General features: G+C 38.9%; 1 long non-coding RNA gene across 2 annotated transcripts in view; it reads right to left on the bottom strand.

Annotated features, from left to right (window-relative positions):
* LOC140654945 (uncharacterized) overlaps positions 1 to 18309 on the bottom strand; it is a 46310-nt gene that overhangs the window by 10307 nt on the left and 17694 nt on the right. Inside the window, exons 1-3 of one of the 2 annotated variants that reach the window (XR_012043581.1) lie at positions 1932 to 2078; positions 1173 to 1254; positions 281 to 344 (exon numbers count right to left, since the gene is read on the bottom strand). This is a non-coding gene — a long non-coding RNA (uncharacterized lncRNA). Of the gene's footprint in view, positions 1 to 280; positions 345 to 1172; positions 1255 to 1931; positions 2079 to 18309 lie in introns of those variants that run through there. The other variant, XR_012043580.1, reaches the window with a different exon arrangement.

The following is an 18309-nucleotide window of genomic DNA, read 5'->3' as shown; positions in this document are numbered from 1 at the left end:
TGGCCACTTCCTACATATCACGTTGGGATTTCCAAAAGACTCTTATAGGTCATTGGTTTCCAAACATTGAGCAAAGATGACAGCAAAGAGGGAGAGGTGGAGGCAGTTTTTATACCCATCAATTTCAACAAAGTCTAATCTTATTACATAAAAATGTACTTGCTTTAAGTAACAACTCGATATAGCATTATTTATGACCCAGGCAAGTATGAATTGGAAAGTTACACATTTACGATTTCTCTCTGCTGCTTTTTATTAATATAAAAGTAAATAAACTAACCTCAAGGAGTCGTACAAGGAAACTTCTGTGTAAGTGACTTGCATGGGTTCATCAGAAGAAAGCTCTACAATAATAAAAGTGAGGTAATGTCAAAAATTTCTACCAGCTTCTTCAAAGAAATTACTTGTTTCACTACCATCTCACTTTTTCAAAACAGCATCAAAAAAGATTTCTCTCTAACCAGGGTACAATGCAGGGTATCGTTCATGAGAATGCCACAGAAAGGATCACTGTCTTTTACAACATGGGCAGCTTACCAAGCATCCTGGTATGCATACTGAATCAAGCATGCTCTTTACTTTTTTGGGGGGGGTTTCTGGTGGTTTTATCAAGCAAATGAGGAAAAAACCTTATAAATCCTTTTTTTATAATGCTCTCTTTGTGCAGATTCAATACAATGAAAATCTTATATTTTTAATATTTAAAAACTTATTATAATGCCTTTGTTATAACAGACATTGTACAATAAAGAAATTTTGAGTATCCTCTTTTTGCCAGTAATATGCTGCCTGTGGGAGGACCAGGAGGAGGTAATCTGTGTTCAGTCACTGCTTTAGCCTAAAAATAATTGAAACTGAAATTAGAAAATACCTCTTTTTCCTCTGTAACAATATGAAGGAGTAGGGAAAGACATGGTTTTGCAAATCCTCATCTATTTAGGACAGCAGGAGTCACAAGTAAATCAGCGTATCATTTAAAAATGTATCCCTACAAAAAAGGGATAGCAAGAGAGCAAAGGTGATTAAGCAAAATCAAATTGAGCATAACAGGGATGGAAGCAGCTGCTTACAGGAACCAATAAGTAGCCCATGTAGGATAAATGTAGTATATCAATATTAACATTTTGTCTCACCTCATTTTGCCAGTGTTCAATGTATTTGTATTTACTCACCCTCACTTTACAACACCATATCTGAATTTCACTTTATTTTTCCATTCACTCATTTCTTGTAGTCCCTTTTTGTACAGCCTCTCTGAAATGGAATACAAACCCAAAATAAATAGTTGAATGACTATTGAATTATTTCTAACCAAATAACTTCTTATTCAGACTCAGGTTTCTAACTAAATTATTTCCTTTCCCTCACTTACTGTAAGTTAGGAGAAAATTGGCTGCTTGAGCTCCACTTACAGGCCTCTGCTTAAGAAAAATCTGTTTAATTTATATACTTGCTAAGACAGCATGATAACAGCTTAGTCTCTGAAATGTCTCCTGGTTCAATTAATATTTTCTAGAAGAATGATATTATCACCAGTGAACAGGGATTTAAAGTGTTGATTTTAAAAGTTACATGCCAGGCACTTAGATACTCAAACTGAGAAAGTTATCAGTGCTCAGCAAGGCTTATGGAATAAATAACATTTGCAATTAATGTTGAGATGAATCTAGGATCAGAAGAGTCCCTCCTCCTGCCAAAACAGCTTCCTGCACGAGAACCTCAAATTTCTTAATCCAAACCAGTTTAAAATGACCCCAAGCAACTACCTGTTCCCTACTAACCTTTTATGTAATTTATCAGGAGGCAACATGAAGTTTAGTTTTCCCTAAGAATCAGCATAAATTTCCCTCTGCTTGCTTTCGTCCTATTACTTATCCTTGGACTACTTCAGATCATCCTAAATGTTTCCATGGTTACTATCAGCAACATACCTACTGATAACAATGCACCCAGTGAAGCTTCCCATTAGTATTCACTCCTTTTCAGCATCTTCAATGCAATCACAGTGGACAATGTGTGTGTTTGAACTGTCGCAGTAATAAGTCAGACACCAATAAGGTAAAAATGTTACAAGAACCAGAAAGATTTAAAAAAGAAACAACAATCACTTGAAGAAGAACATTATATTTGTGCCTGGAAAAAAAAATAAAAAATTTACTAGACCGGACATGTATCCTTCCAAGTTTTTATGGAGACAATAAACCAAGAACTGGGTAATATGTTCTGATCATCTGTTTTAGGCAGACTCAAAGTACTTGTCTGGTAAAATTATTGCTTTATATAACAGTTTGTTCTTTTTATTTTGATTAATGACTATGCTAGTTTCTAAGTAACAACAGTTCCTACAGCTACATTGGAGAAAGCACATTTTTTGGAACTGCTGTTACCTGCTGGTGAGAAAATGACTGTCCTGCCAGTGCATTTTACAGGATGAAATTAAATCTTGTCCTAAAATAGAAAGTGCCTACTGCAGCTTTTAAATAGGTAAGAATTTTCGAGTTCTTGTTTTTCTAATTCAATTGCATTACATACCATGTGAATCTCCAGACAAGATAAATTGCTTTTGTTTGAAATTAATTTACTATATAAACACATATTCTCTCTAAATATCTTTGGAAGCACTCATACTTCTTCATAACCCCTTTTGGTAGCTCAGACAGTTTTTACAGCTTGATTTTTTTTCAGGCTCAGTGCAGCAGAAGTACATTGTGCGCACGTCTTTTAGTGTTTGATCTTTTTCATTTACAGAGTTTGGTCACAGAACAAGGATGCATGAAAATATAGCTTCATTTCACAGGCATATAAACCAAAATGGTAGTCTTCAGATAAGGAAACTGAATAGACTTTGACTGTTGCAGAAGCTTGAATACTGTTGTGCTTTTTTTCTGTCTAAACCAAAAGCAGAAAACTGGCAGAGCTAATTCTGATCCAGAAGATGAGCTGCTTTGAAATGTGATGGACAAACACAACACCAACCCACTGCTTCCACGTCTTCAGCAGTCTCATGTAGCTTAGCAAGTAAGAGGCAGAACAACATCTGCAACCAAGTACAAGCTGCTGATCCAACCAGTGCTTCAAAGAAATTGGATTAGGACAGAGGAACATTAGGCAAAATGCTGGAGTTTCCATACTTCTTAAAAAAAGTCTTCAAATCTTTAGCTATTCTTTGGAAAACAGGAAGGACTAGGAAAAGAGAACAGATAATTTCCAAGTCACTGTGCTTTGAACGCAAAAACTGGGAACCAAGTCTTTAAGAAATTGTTTGAAATCTATAGCAGGAAAGAGCATGCTTTTATTTCCAATTGCCAAAAGTTAAAGCTACATGTGTAAAAATCCCTTAAAATACTGCATGGGATGAAAAATGCTGAAGTGGTAGCCAGATTTTGAGAGAGCATCTGCCAGAGATTCATGTTCAATTGTATGAACTGGACATATGGATTTAGTTAAATTACGTGAAAAGAGTTTGGCACACAGAAGTTATACTTCTGTAAAGAGCCAAGGAATATAATGCAGAGGAGCCAGGAGAAAAAAGTCTTTCAAGCTAAGGTAGAAAGTGAAAGGAAAGAAGATCAGAGAGTTGTGGGATCTTGTGTCCTGTAATAAAGGAAAAGTAAATTTCTCAGAGCATTCATGAATAAATTTAGAGCTTAGTGCCATATTCCAAAAATAAACCAGAACAATCTGTGTACAGGAAAGGTTAACAGCCAGTCTGCTACTATAAACTTATTTGGTTTTGTTTCTAAATCCTATTATTGTGGGTTTTAGTTGTTGGTTTTGTTGTTTTTTGGTTTTGTCTTTTTTTTTTTTTTTAAGAAGAAACTTTTTACTGCCTCAGGCCAGAGACAAATCTATGAGCACAAAGGACATTCCAGAAATGAGTAAAGCCCTCTACAGCAAACACCAGAGGCTTTTCCAGGGAATGCAGGGTGGAGAGGACACAGCCTTCCCACCAGAGAGCCAGCCAACACTTCAATAGCTTCCCCTCCCCATTCTGTATCAGCCATGTGGTAGGTGGGGAGTCTGGTTTTCACTTTTAACCTCTTGCTTGCTGAGCCTTCAGTTTGGCTTTTATGCTTTGTGCCAACATTTTCCTCTCTTTCCCAGCTTCTGGCTGCTGTTGCACATCTGTGGATGTCTCCTTACGCTCGCTCTTTCCCAAGCTTTCTGTCTCTGGAGGGAGGTCAGAGGTCTCTGCCATTACTTTTCTCTTATGCAGATCTTACTAAGAGGGTGATTAGTTGCTGTATTAGTTGATTATTGTTCAGAATGGTACAGGCCAGAAAACACCTTTACTTGGAGATTTAAACTTGCTTAGGGGTTTCTACACTCAGTATCATTCTAGTTCCTCGCAAAAGACCCTGAATTGCTTGTTTTCAATCCACATAATCTTCAGATGCTACTAGATGAAGTAATTTATATAACCAATGACTCTCTGTCGTGTGCTTGGTCTGATCAGAATGATAAAATCTTCGCTCATGCTTTTCTTATTTCAATAAACACTCAACCAAATTCTCCTTGCAGTTAGATCTTCATTGTATTTCCTTATCAATAGAGTTGAAAAATGTAAAGGACAATGTAAATGTAATGTTATCTGGTCACAAGCTTATTGTGCAACCAAAAGCCACTTCAGAAATAACCAAAATCCCATCAAAGCCTGAACATTCCCAAGTAGATCTTTTTGTACTAGCTGCTAAATTACTCCTATGATCCTCAAGTCACATCACCTGCGTCAACGGCACAGGAACTGCAGCTTCTCAATAATTTCATGCTTGCCTTTTTTCCTGGAATCATTGTCAAAGAGCAAGTTAGAAATGGTAAAAATACCAGGATCCTAAAAATGGCACTGTAAGACAAGTCTGAGAAAAACTGGAGGTTTTAAGCTCTCAGTCTGATTACTTTAGCCTAACGGAGCATCAAAACCAATCTTGTTTTTTATACGAAGTCTTAAAGTTTCTCTGTATATTATTTCTTCATGCAGCTGTGGGCTCGGGACTTCTAAAAAGAGACTGAGACATGAAGAAAAGCAATCAAGCAAACAGGACTGGCAGTGCCCAGTGTAAGTTTGAGGAGATGTGACGCACCACGGGAAAACTACAGAGGAAGGTCGGGTGATGACTTTGACCAGCTCTATCTTTGGCCTTTACTCAGTCTTTGTAATTATTGTGATTTTCTTTCATTTCATTTTATTGTGGTTTTTCAAAATGTATCTGCACTTTACAAATGCTCTGTTTGCTTCAGTAGAAAGAATCCAAACAAACAAGGAAAAAACCAAGCCAAAAGCACAACCCCAAAGCTTGAAACTACATATTAGAAGTAGGAATGGCCAAATTCTGCATGCTCAGACATCTCTCTTATTCCCAGCCATGTGTTCAGAAGGGAGAAAGCAAACAAAGCTGGCCATGTTTCTATGGTGCTTCGTGCGACCCTGCCAACCCAACCAATTAGTGTCTGTTAGTGTCTACACATATGCCCAGGCAATCATGCACCAGCCTCTGCAGCTGGACGGGTCTGCCAATAAGCCTGTGCTGCTGGGGAGCTGACGAAAGCGCTGTGCAAACTGGGTCTGAACACCCAGGCTGCCTTTCCCCAGGAAAGGGTCTAGTTCATGCTGAAGTGAAAGGCAAACCACTATTAAACAGAGGATCTAAGACCATAAAATTTCAAGCTTCAAACAAGCATCATAATATTACTGTATTTTTTATAAAAAAGATATAAGATTTATAGTACTTTCTTCAGAAGTAAAACACAGATGGGGACTGAAAAGCCATTTTTTGCCCCTGTAGTGGAATACTGCTTTATGATCTGAAACCAGCAACTGCCAAAGAGGTTATCATTCACATGCACAAATTAACTATACTGCAAGATTGAAAAATTAATTAAACCATTGTTTATTCAATTACATGCTGTGTCCCTGCTCTATCTAGATAAACGAGCTGAATAAACTTCTGAAAGCTCTCAGCCTGAAGAGCCTGAATCCTATTATCAGTTGTAAATTAAACATTTAGAAGGCTACATTCCGTGAAAGAATATTTCCAAGGACCTGTGGTACTGCTAAAACAGCATGTTTAAAACATTTTTGCATTTTAAACAAACTTACCTTGAAATTTTTAAAAGCCTAAATATGCCTGCAAATGAATTAACTTCCATTTAATGGTTTTCCAGCAATTTTTATGCAGTAAAATGTTTTGTTTACATAAACCGAAGAGAATAATCCAATAAATAAGAGATAGTGTGTCTGACACTGTAAGATTTTCTTACCTGAAATCACAGGCAATAGAAAATAGTGTGAAATTCCTCTCTTCCTCACCCAGAGCCCTGTGACTAGGTGTAATTTCAGAGCAGAAACTTTAGGCTTCTGGGCTGCCACCACAGTCACCTTAATTGTGCAGAGACTACTTCTGTGTTAGTACTTCCATGACAGGGGCATAATTAATTTTACTTGTGAGGAGATACTACAACACATCAATGGTGAAAGTAAGAGGGAGACTCAGGCCCAGGACCAACAGCATTGACAATTAGAAAAAGTTACAACAGGCAGAGCAGATGTACTTGAGCACAGAAACCACCTGGCAAGTGTCATTTTACAGTCTAGCATGTGCAGAAATGCTTTCAGAAGTGATGAAGTTTACAGCACCACTGGAATCATATGCTTTTACTGCATGAGAAACTGGCAGCAATAGCAGCTGCAGGACAAAATTTCTTCCATTGGCCAACTACACCCTTTTGGAGGGAAGAAGAAAAAACCTTGCGTATTCAGAGATTGAAACCGGCATATGATATGCATGTGTCATAGGGACATCCACTGGTTTAGCAGTTTCAATCATCAACACTGAAGCAAGTGCTTCATATTTATACTTGGCTCTTGGACAGAGATTTTATTAAAAAGATTAGCCAAAAAGAAATAGTGAGAAAAAAATGTATCCCACATAAATTTCCATCTTCCTTTAAGTGACACAGAGCATAAAGCCTATGGAACAGTCCTCACCTTAAAACAACAAAAAAAAAGCAAGGAAAAAAATATTGTCACTGCTGAGTAACAAAGTAAAGGTGGAAGAACTTCAAAACCAGACAGACTACTTACTTACTCTTTCTGCGTAAGCAAAAAGAGTAAGTATGGGAAGTTTTACATTCATTCCATTGCACACTTGTGTGTTTTCTTTATCTGTAAACAAACTTTCAGATTTATTTTACACACTGCTCAGAAAAGAACAGCAATTTTCCCCCTGACTGGATAAAGGCCTCAGAATCAGAAATCTGAATCCTATGATGTGAGCCTGTTCCCAGTTTTCCTTCATTATTTATTATTTATGTGGTTTTGCCATGAGGAGTAACATGGCACGGCTCTGTCCCAGAAACAGGCTGGAGACTGACTTGGGAGGGTTCAAGAAGGTTGTTTATGCAAAACAATGTTTTTCCCAGTGTAATGCACCCCTTGATTTACCACTGGATGCCATAACCTTTGCTCAGCAATGAGAGTGGCAGGGCATCATACAGCTGCTAATATAGTCTGAAAACTTATGTGGTACAAATAAGAGTTGGCTTTTGCAACAGCAATGACAATACAAAGACAAGTCGGGACCCCCAGCCCAGAGTGAGTCACAGCATTTTTCTCTTGTGTCTTGTAACGAGAGGACAGATCCTGCTCATAGCAGAGGCCAACTTGTTTGGCGGGGACCATTTAAAGCAGCAGCATCAGGCTGAGCCTGTGCCAGGGGAGCTCCATGGCTGGGTGAGCAGGGAGGTCCCTAGAGATATTATTGGTCCCTGGTCCTGTTGGTGGCAGTGGCCAAACTCTTGCCTTGCACCATGAGGCCCAGGGCCAAAGTTGCATTCAGCACAGTACATTTGCCATCAGTAGAGTTATTCTCAATTTTTAAATTGAGTAGGTCTCTAGCCGAGTCATTGTCATCTTTGACTTGTTTCACACCCCTGTACAATGCTGGTGTGCTTTGCGATACATGATTCAAAGGCTTTCTGGTGAATGTGGGAGAGAGGATGGATTTGACACTGGAGTGTCAGGAGGGAAAGGATCATGGGTTAAGCTTAGATGGACAGAGATATTTACTCTGATGCTTGAAACTGAACTCTGTTTAGATTACAGTTCAGGTTTCACAGCATCAAAATCCGTTAGTCATTGTTGAATGAAAACAGAGCAGGCAGAAATCTGACTTGGGTGATTAACTCTTAAAATTTCAATGTTGTTAAAGTTTCAAGAAGAAAATAAGTACATCCCAAATGAAAAACCTCTGGCTGTAACTGAAACCAAGAATTCAAACGTGCCACCAATCTGTAAACTGAGCAACGAGAGCTGAGCCCCAGTGAAACCCTGAGGCAGCAGTGATGACCTGCATTTGCACTTGTTGGAGGCACTGTAAACCTAGTCTGCCCGGGGGAATATTGTACAGAGCTCAGTAGATCTGATTAGCCCTTACTGTCTTCAGAGCAGATTTACTAGGGGACTAATGGGTTTTTAGCCCTTCCATCTCACTCAGTGACACTTCCCCATGCAGTGTATATGGGATTTCTGGATAAATGACGTGCCAGTCAGAGAGGTAACTGTTGTGCAGTGGATCTGGGCTTCTACAAAAAGCTTGGTTTTCCTATGCCTCTGCAGATGTACTACAGAGATCAACCAACAGCCCATGTAAAATATGTCCTTACATTACTGGCTGCTGCCCATGAATCCAGATTTCAGTCTTGGGAGTTGGGAGTTGTGCAGCACCTCTCCTGAGAAGCCAAATCTCTTCAGACATTCCCTTTAATTTTCCCATTCAGTACAGAGGGAAATAAAGTGCAAAATAGGCATGGATTTTCATCTAAGCAGGTTTTCAGCCTCAGGTCTGTAACGACTGAAATTTCTAAAGCTCACGTTAAGAAAGACACAGACACACATGCTAGATAAAGTCAAAGAGCCACTAACTCTAAACCAAGATCTGTTTTGGAAGGGGGTAAATGCAGTAAGAGCAATTTTGCAGGCCATCTGCCCCAAAACACAGAGAGCCAGTGTTTCCGTGCTCTCCACTCTACTACACGATCACCCTGGCAACATCAGCACTCTAGAGAGATGCACTAAAATTGCTTAAGAGAATGGATTTTTTCTGGTGTTTTAGGTAGTTTAGAATCTTAACTACGAATTCATTTCAGCTCTGCAAGCTGAGATGAAAGGTGCAAAAAGCTTTAATACAAATATAAAAGTCCCAAAGGAAATTTCTCTGTCAGCAGCAAAGTACTTGCTGGCAGGGTGGTTCACAAACCCTGCAGGACTGTAGCTCCCACAGCCGTGGCAGGGGTGCACAGGCAGCGTTGTGCCACAGCCGTCCTCCGATGGCCCTGGGGTCTTTTGGGCCAGCTTTACCCTGAACGGTTTGAAGGCTGCCACTCTTCTCCTCTTCTTTCCCTACTCCATTATTTTTTGAAGGAATTCAGTGCTGCTAAACCTCACCCCTGCTTTCTACGTTATGTGTGGAGCAATGCTGATCAAGTGATGGTGTCTTCTTTTCCAAAGGGTTAACCTTTGGGACTCTTTCTGAGTCTTTCAGAACTTTTACCACTACCAGAACAGCATAAAGGAGGCTTTATGGTACAGGCTACTGACCTATTTTTTATATCTATTTCTACAGAATAACCTTTTCTTTCACTTGAAGTTTTACACTACTTATTCCAACTATTCTCCAAGTATTGCGCTAGAGCTGGACATAAAATTGGAGGGTGATAATATAAACAAAGATCTGCCATCCCTAATTTTAACAAGGCAAAAAGAGCTCATTTGTTAGCACTCTCTCTTCCAAAAGAAAAAAATCTCTCCTCTTTTTTTCCAGCTCTGATTGCTTTAAAAGACAGGACAGAAGGAAGACAGCTGGCAATGGATATAGCTATCTACCTACTCCCCTCAATCTACCGCTGTGGGCATTCATTTAAATGCCAGGCTTGGTCCTATCTCTACAACAGATACAAAATTGCTTTTGTTGAATTTATCAGTAGATCTCACACTGTCTATTTATAAATGTGGTTTTTTCATAACCACTGTCTAAAGAAACAGCAGAACGTGCATGCTTAGTTTTTTGCAGTTGGAAATATCATATCTCTTCATGCACAGTTTTACCTGACTGTATTTGAGGTCAGTCCAGTCCTCCCCTTTATAACTCCACTGTATTCTTGGAAAGCTTATAGGAACTCTTCAACTCTTTTACATTTTCCTTTGTGATTTAACTTTCAGATGACCTGTTATTTTCTTGGGTTTCCTTTTTTATTTTCACAAAAGATTCATTAATAAACTCTTCCCCAAAGCCCCTACATGAAAATTATTGAAAAGGCAAGCAAAGTTAACTCCAATTACATTTACTTCTGCAATTCATATGGTACAAAGAAGCCATACTTGGGAATTAATTTTTCTCTATCTGATAGCAATTGCAGCACATCCAGAGACTGTAGTGACAGTGACTCAAAATGGCTCCAGTGATTCAGGCATTTCTTTTGAGAGACTCTTTCCAGGTCTGATTGCAGCACAGGGACATAAAGCTACAAAATAATCCCTCTACTTAATTTAAGCTGCCAACACTCTGACTCAAGTCAAAGGGGAGGTTGTCTTAGAAAGTTATATGTGCACTGGCTGCCTATGAACTATGGCTACATTATCCTCTCTTTCCTGTTCAATTCAACTGTACTAGTCTGGTATAAAATAGGGCAGAAGGAGGCAACGATCCATCAGAGCATTTAAGCACTTCTTCAGATTGCAGTCCCTGCACTGTTCCATTGAAGTTAATGTTACTCTTCTCCAAATTTGGACTTAGGGGTATGCAGTTTGTCAGTTTGTCCTTACCTTGAGTTTTGACACCTCCTTCAGTGTTCATGTAAATTAACAGAGAATTTTAACATACAGTCATAAAATGCAGCCTGCTTTAGATGGTATTTCTGAATATAAAGATAAAGCAAAGAATACGCAGGGACCTTGATGTGGATAGAATGGCTGCATCCTCTCTTAGGGAAATATATGAGATCAGATTCTGACATTTTTTCTCCTCCCAGTATCCATTCTAACTAATTTTTATATTGCTTTGTTTTGCAGTCTAGTAAATCACAGTTAGCTATGTAGGCTGATGTAATGTCTCTGTGATGCTCTGAGACAAGTGCTGGTGTGTTAGTTATGAAGATGAGAGTGTGTAGGCAAGCACTCATTAGCGTTAACTAATGAATCCTCTAACAATCCTCTGACACACAATTGAGAGTTAGAATCCTCTAACACACAATTGAGAGGACTATAAGTTACTGAAGCCTTGAGGCTTGTTGCACTGATACGGTGGGCTTTCAGGGAAGGGTTTTTTTGTTTGTTTGCTTGCTTTTGTTTTGATTGAGTGAAACTATTCGCTGCCCTCCTTGCTTTGTAAGAGGCAACAGTCCCTGAGTATGTTTCTAAACTGAGCTATGGTTTATGGGAGACCTTACGTTTATGTGGAACAAAAGCCAGATTTGCCTGAGAGTGATCTGAAATGCAGTCTCACTGTGCTCTACCAGTAATAAAACAATGTGATCCTGCAGAGATATACAGATGTACTTTTCTGAATATATGAGTGACTTCACAGCAGCATTGAAATCCCCTAAAAGCTAAATGAAGTATGTCTTTGTACTTTGAAAAACAATCAGTCCCTTGAAGACCTCAGGGAAAGCACAGGTGAGCTTTGCTTTCTGCAGAGGCTGGGAAACACAATAGGTTACAAGGAGTGAAAGTACCGTGGAAAGCTGGCATGAGCCACTCTTGTCTTGTGAAGACTGACTCCTCTTCATTTCATAATTTCCCTATAGCTATAGAGAGCTCTTCTCATTGTTTGTTTAGGGAGCATTTTTTTCTTTAGATGCAGGGATCCTCTCTGCCTTCCCACTTGAGAAATGGCCTCTACAAGGGGAGAATTATGGCTATTTAATTTTTGCATTCTTCATTACTGTCCTGGTTTCAGCTGAGATAGAGTTAATTTTCTTTATAGTAGCTGGTATGGGGCTATGTTTTGGATTTGTGCTGAAAACAGTGTTGATAATACAGAGATGTTTTAGTTGTTGCTGCACCAGTCAAGGACTTTTCAGCTTCCTGTGCTCTGCCAGGTGCACAAGAAGCTGGGAGGGGGCACAGCCAGGATAGTTGACCCAAACTGACCAAAGGGCTATTCCATACCACATGACGTCATGCTCAGTATATAAAGCTGGGGAAGAAGAAGGAAGGGGGGACGTTTGGAGTGATGGCATTTGTCTTCCCAAGTAACCATTACGCGTGATGGAGCCCTGCTTTCCTGGAGATGGCTGAACACCTGCCTGCCCATGGGAAGTAGTGAATGCATTCCTTGCTTTGCTTTGTTTGCGTGCGCGGCTTTTGCTTTACCTATTAAACTGTCTTTATCTCAACCCTCGAGTTTTCTTACTTTTGCTCTTCCGATTCTCTCCCCCATCCCACCAGGGGGGAGTGAGCGAGCGGCTGCGTGGTGCTTAGTTCCTGGCTGGGGCTAAACCATGACAATTACGTGCTGCATTCCTTTCAGAAATCAGTGGGTCAGGAAGGAAGAGAGGAGGCAGCATCTTTTCTCAAAAGCTGCTGAGCAAACTCAGGGGAAGAAGCTTCAAGAGCATTCAGGGACAGGGGATGGAAAGCTAGAATCTGGAATCCGTGCACTTTGTTGCAGCTCAGAAAGTTGTGGAGAGTCAAAACCTAATCTTAGAAGCCACAAGCAGCTTGCAAAGACTGTCATAGCCATATGCCACCACTTTACAAGCCCATTTTATTTCCATTTCCTCTTTGCTGTTTTGAGTTTCCCTTATTTAAAGAGTTTGAGATTTTAGTCTAAGCAGATCTTCAAAGCTCTCCTTGAATCTGTCTCCCAGGGCTATAAAGACCTGGCCAAGCATGCAAGATTACAAAGCATTTCCAGGGAACACTGTCCTGGCAATGAAAGAAGAGAAAAGCTGAGGATGGCTTATAACATCAATAATTTCAAAAGGAGCAAAAGTGAGAGGTTTTGTGGAGTAGGATTTGGGCACGAGAGAGCTGGATACAATTTCCAACTTCACCATGTGGCAATTCACTTAATCGGACTCACAGTCTATGCCTCCACCTATAGACCAGGGATGTATGCTCTACTTCCTTGGACTTTTTTGTTACTAACAAGAATAATGTTGTTAATGTACTGATTGATATTCCTCAGAAGCACTGTGAAAGGGGGGGTAACTGTTTTAAACCTTTTCAGAAATCCAATCTCCCTTCCCCTCCAGCTTCAGTTCGAAGCCATGGAGTTAGCAGAAGTCATCTCCAAGGCATGGTGAATTCTCCCTGCTTAACTCCTCCTCAACACAACTGGAGGAAAGAGCCAAGCTCACAAGGACGTGCAAGGAGAGGATGCATTTTCCTTTTTCTGTGTTATTAAGTCATAACTACACACCTAAAATAACATCTTTTTCCTGCCAAAATAGTCTTGTTCTTCTTTCAGGAATAGGATAGCAATACCCGTTTTGGCCATGGGGGAGTAAGAACACTGGTGAGCTCTGAGGGAGCGAACACAAGCATTACAGAGTGCACATTATGCACAAAATAAGCTACCTTCAGAGAGCTGGCTGACTTAGCATTAGCCAATGTATATATACAATAATTAGGATAAAACATTGCCAGTATATATGGAGTAACCTACCAAGTAAACCACATACCAGCATAAATAAATGAGACTCCAACATTAATAAAGTACATAAAGAAGCATATCTCCAGCATTAGCAAGCAAATGATATGTTCAATCTGGATTTCATTGAGGATTCATTTGAGAATCTAAGTGAGAAAACTAATTCTGACATCTCATCTTGACTGAATACAATTTTCTCCATGCTTCTTTTTATGTGGCCGGAAAGTAATATGTTTTCATTAAAAATCTTTCATAACCGAGACAGCTTGGAGTAGAAAAGAAGGAGAATTTAAAATAAAGTTGATTCTTGGAAGAGCAGGTCACATGAAAGCAGATCCTTCACTTTCCTACACTTTAAACCATTCCTAAAACCACAAAGTAGATCATGGTACAACTGGGTTGACATTCTGCTCTAAGGAACCATTACTATAAATGTTCATAAGAGGGCAATGAGTCCATAGTGTGAAAAGTATAGGAAGACCATCGCCTCCGCCCCCCATATCCCTGGTACGGCAAACTGCGCCATCTTTACTAAAAATACCAGGATATATTTCTTACAAAAACATGGAATAAAAATAAAATGTTAAAATCTCCTCTTTGTTTTAAGGGACAAAGGGAATGAATACAACAACTGGCTGTCAAAGAGAAAAGCAATAAAATCTCCATGGAAATAAAAGAATTTATAATTTGCTTGATTTTAACCATCATCCTCTCATTTCATAAACCAACAGACTGGAACATAATGTGGAAGTTGCAAAAGGGCCAAAGAAAAACTGAATACCAACTCTCCAGTAGCTTCAGTCTGATGAAAAAAAAAGGCTCCTGGTGAGGACACACCTCCCTGGACTAGCAAAGAGCTCCACTTACTGGCAGATGCAGCCCCCGAGTTATTGCTTCCCACTTAATTACTGAGACAAAAGTAAGCAGCGATAAATCAATTACCCAGTCGATCAACCCAGAATAAAAGAATTACATTGCTTAAAAGTACCCGGTGACAGCTCACATCCTTTCAAATATACTTCCTGGTTTGAAATGAAACTTCTACCATGAACAAGTACATGGACAAAATGTAAAGTGGCACTTAGGCAAAGTGGTGAAGCAGAGTGAAAAATGAAACAAACCCCTCTGGAGTCTTTCCCCTGCCATCAGTAGTTCTTGGCTCAGCTCCAATAAGAAAGTAAAGGTGAGGATTTTATGCTACCAGTACTTTCTGTGAACCCCAGATTATTATAGTTTGGTATACTGACACTTTGTGGTCAGAAAATTAATCCAGATTATGCATAATCTGCCTATGTTTTGGCATATTGTAGTACACGATATATGCAAGTTACAGATTTTTTCCAAGACAGCATAATGCTGCATAAAAATATGCTGCTCTTCGTAAATTTTGTTTTGTAAATTGCCTTTATGAGTATTCTCCCACATCTTTGTCTTTCATTATAACATTATTCTTTTCACCTTTACAGCAAAGTTGAATATGGCCAGTAATTTTACCCAACGCTTCTTCAAAAGCACCTCATCAGTGTTCACTCATGTGGATGAAATTACATTTCATGGTGTGCAACAGGATATTTTGCATGTAATGAATGATCAAAAACTATTTTGCTCTATGCCAGAAGTAAGTATAAAAGTATACCACTCTTCACATTCATTTCATTAAAAAATTAAAATTGATTTTCAAATACCTGTGATGATCCTGTGGAATAACACAGTGGTAGAGGACTATAACACTTTGCTAGGAAGGAGATAAGAATGATAAATGTTCAAGAGAAACAGAACAAGGACCAGGGATGAACCAAAAATATTTTAAAGGGCATTAATCATAAACTATTTACATACCACCAACTCAAATTACACAAAATGCATACATAAACTGGCAGCAAAGTTAATGCAATGAATTTTACCAAGATCACTATGAAAACATTCTAATTTTTTTTAATTAGCTGTCTAAATTGATTTGGCTTTTTTGTGGCAATGTTTTTCAATCAATCAATGAAGGACAGATTGTGACCCATTGCAAGTACTTCACACAGTGTATTCACAGTCTGCTGTGTCACAGGGACTGCTGATAAACTGGTGTTCTCTCTATCCTTTAAGTCAATGCATACACCCCAATAAGCAGATTGTCCTGAATGAGCCATTGGAATAGCAGTGCTCTCAGGCCCAGGAAGCATTTAATGTGGAAAATTTGTCATCGTAGACAGTGTTCAAGAGGCATGAATTTAATAATAATTTAAGTGCTCTCTTAAATTTGGGCTTTGATTGTTTTTATCCCAGAAGCAATGTGAAGAGTTTAGAAAGCTCTGTTCTTTCCGGTGCTGTGTTGAGCACTGTTCCTTTCCAATCAAACTACTCCCACTTTGGCTAATTGCGTGCAGTTTTCCACCATCGTGATGGCCTGTCTTGTCTTTTACAGGTATTTAAGTTTTGACTTTTCACACATACTTAGGAGTAATGTCACTATACTTGAGATCAGAAGCAGGCCCACACAGGCATTTGTTTAAAATGCACACAGATGGGAAAGTAATAGTATCCCTTTTGTCTGGCCTGTTTAATCAGCTCCTTGGCAATATTACTACAAATGGAAATCTATCTTTCTGGTGCCTTGATTAGCATCTGACATAAACCACTCACTTTCTAAAAAAAAATCTTCAAGGAAACATGCATATAGGAATTAATTTAAGACTCTGAATTAATGCATACAGAAATTCCTGCTGCATTATTCGTTCTAAGCATGAACTGGTTTAAGGGAGAGAAAGTACAATAATTATGCAGCTATCACCATTCAACAGAAGCATGCTGGCAAGATAATAAGCAACAACATGAGATAGATAAGCTTCCTTTATTTGTAGACAGAATTGGGAGACAAGTTCAATTCTTTTTCCCTACAAAGTATTACACAAATGGCCTCTAGAGGGATCCAGGTTATTGCTTTTCTGCTGAAAACTCTTAAGCTCTTTTTTTTTTTTTTTGCTATTACTTTTTCACAAATGAATCATTCATCTAGAAATAATGATGCAAACATTTTACATTAATGGGTGGTGGAACTACAGAGTTCAGGACCAGGAGGAAGCCTTTTGAAAATCCAGGAATTACAAAATCTGCAGGGCAAGGTTCACATTCAGTAGAAATCCAGTCTCAAACAAATCAGGTCTCAGCTCATATCAGATTGAATAAAACAATATAAACCCAAAGCAGTGCCCAGACATTTAGCTGCCTATATGCAACTCAGCTGAACTGGTGAGTATGCAAAATTAGGTTAGGAATGTGGTAAGAATTAGGCTCATGTTTCTGGGGAATGGGTCAGTATTTCCTGTTTCAGCTCGTAGAATACTCATGAAAAAGTATATTGCTTCTAAATTATTGTCTCTGACTTGGGCTTTGTTTGCCTGAATTATTTAAACTAGTTTGAATTTTTACAGCTATGTTTTTAATAAAGCAGGCATATACTTAGGAGTTCCAAGTTAAACAAAGAGCAAGACTTTCATTCTACAGTATCTATATTCTATACATTGTATATTCTGGTTTGACCAAACAATGGATATGACAAGTAGCTTCAAGCCAGCTTCAAAATTCAATCTAGTAAGCTTTTTACTGAATGTGCATTTCATATGCAATTAAGTGTAAGTGAAGTAGATGTAATGACTGCAGGCATGCGGAAATGCCTGTGTGTACAGGTGTGATAGAAGTCCTAGATGTGCTCCCACTCTGCAGCTACATTTTCAAGTTCACCTTCCGTAAAAAAAGCATTTTCAGGGACCCTTGGGTGCCCATAAAAATATTATATGAAGATACTCAGCTAACGTCGTATTCTTCTATTTGCTGGAAGTGTGGTTTGGCTTGTGCAAACCAAGATAGAGAGTGAAAGGGATAACAAAAAGGTTATGCCAAGGCCTCCTTGGTCCACACTCTGTGATGGGAAAAGCAGGTCATAATCCTGCCATTAGAGATGATTTGCTGAAGCTGAGCCCTGTAAGCAGACTCCACTGCAGTTTGCAAAATACACCACAATACAAAGCCAGTCCAAAACTAATTTGATCCATTGAATTTAAATTTTTATTGAATTGTATTCCTTTTGTTAGAGCACTAATAGATGTCCTGATAGCACATCAAGACAGAACAACAGTGTTCTGTGGCAAGGGCATTTGGCTAGAGTACAGGAGGTGTCATTCATGCAATGCTGAACACAGCACCAGCTCCACAAAGATATTTACTGTTTCTGATGTGCCTTGTTCCAACCTATAAAGTGCAAATAAGTCATCTTCTCCCTGACAACAATTTTGTGAAGATGATTCGTTAGTATCTGGGAAGGCTTAGCTAACCGACTAGACCACAAACTCAGGTAGAAAAACTCAACAAATTAAAACAGACTTTAGATAAAAAAGAAAGACATGATCCTCCTCCAGTGAAACCAATGAGAGCTTTTGTCTCCAACTCAAAAGTAATGTTGTACCGTTAAAATCTCCTGCTGCTGATTTTTGGTTTTAAATTTCAGTTTGCAATGAAAAGAAAAACCATTTAATTAAAAATGCTAGTATAAACCAGGCAAAGTTGCCTTATGCTTTATTGTGTGCTTTGTGTAATATTAGAAAAGCTGCTAAATTAAACATTTAAGCTCCTTCCTGGGGGTAAAATAACAAAACAAACAACCATAAATTGT

Source organism: Ciconia boyciana, chromosome 7 (genome assembly GCF_034638445.1).
Source record: "Ciconia boyciana chromosome 7, ASM3463844v1, whole genome shotgun sequence".
Lineage (NCBI taxonomy): Eukaryota > Metazoa > Chordata > Aves > Ciconiiformes > Ciconiidae > Ciconia > Ciconia boyciana.
This window is presented reverse-complemented; position numbering and strand designations above follow the sequence as displayed.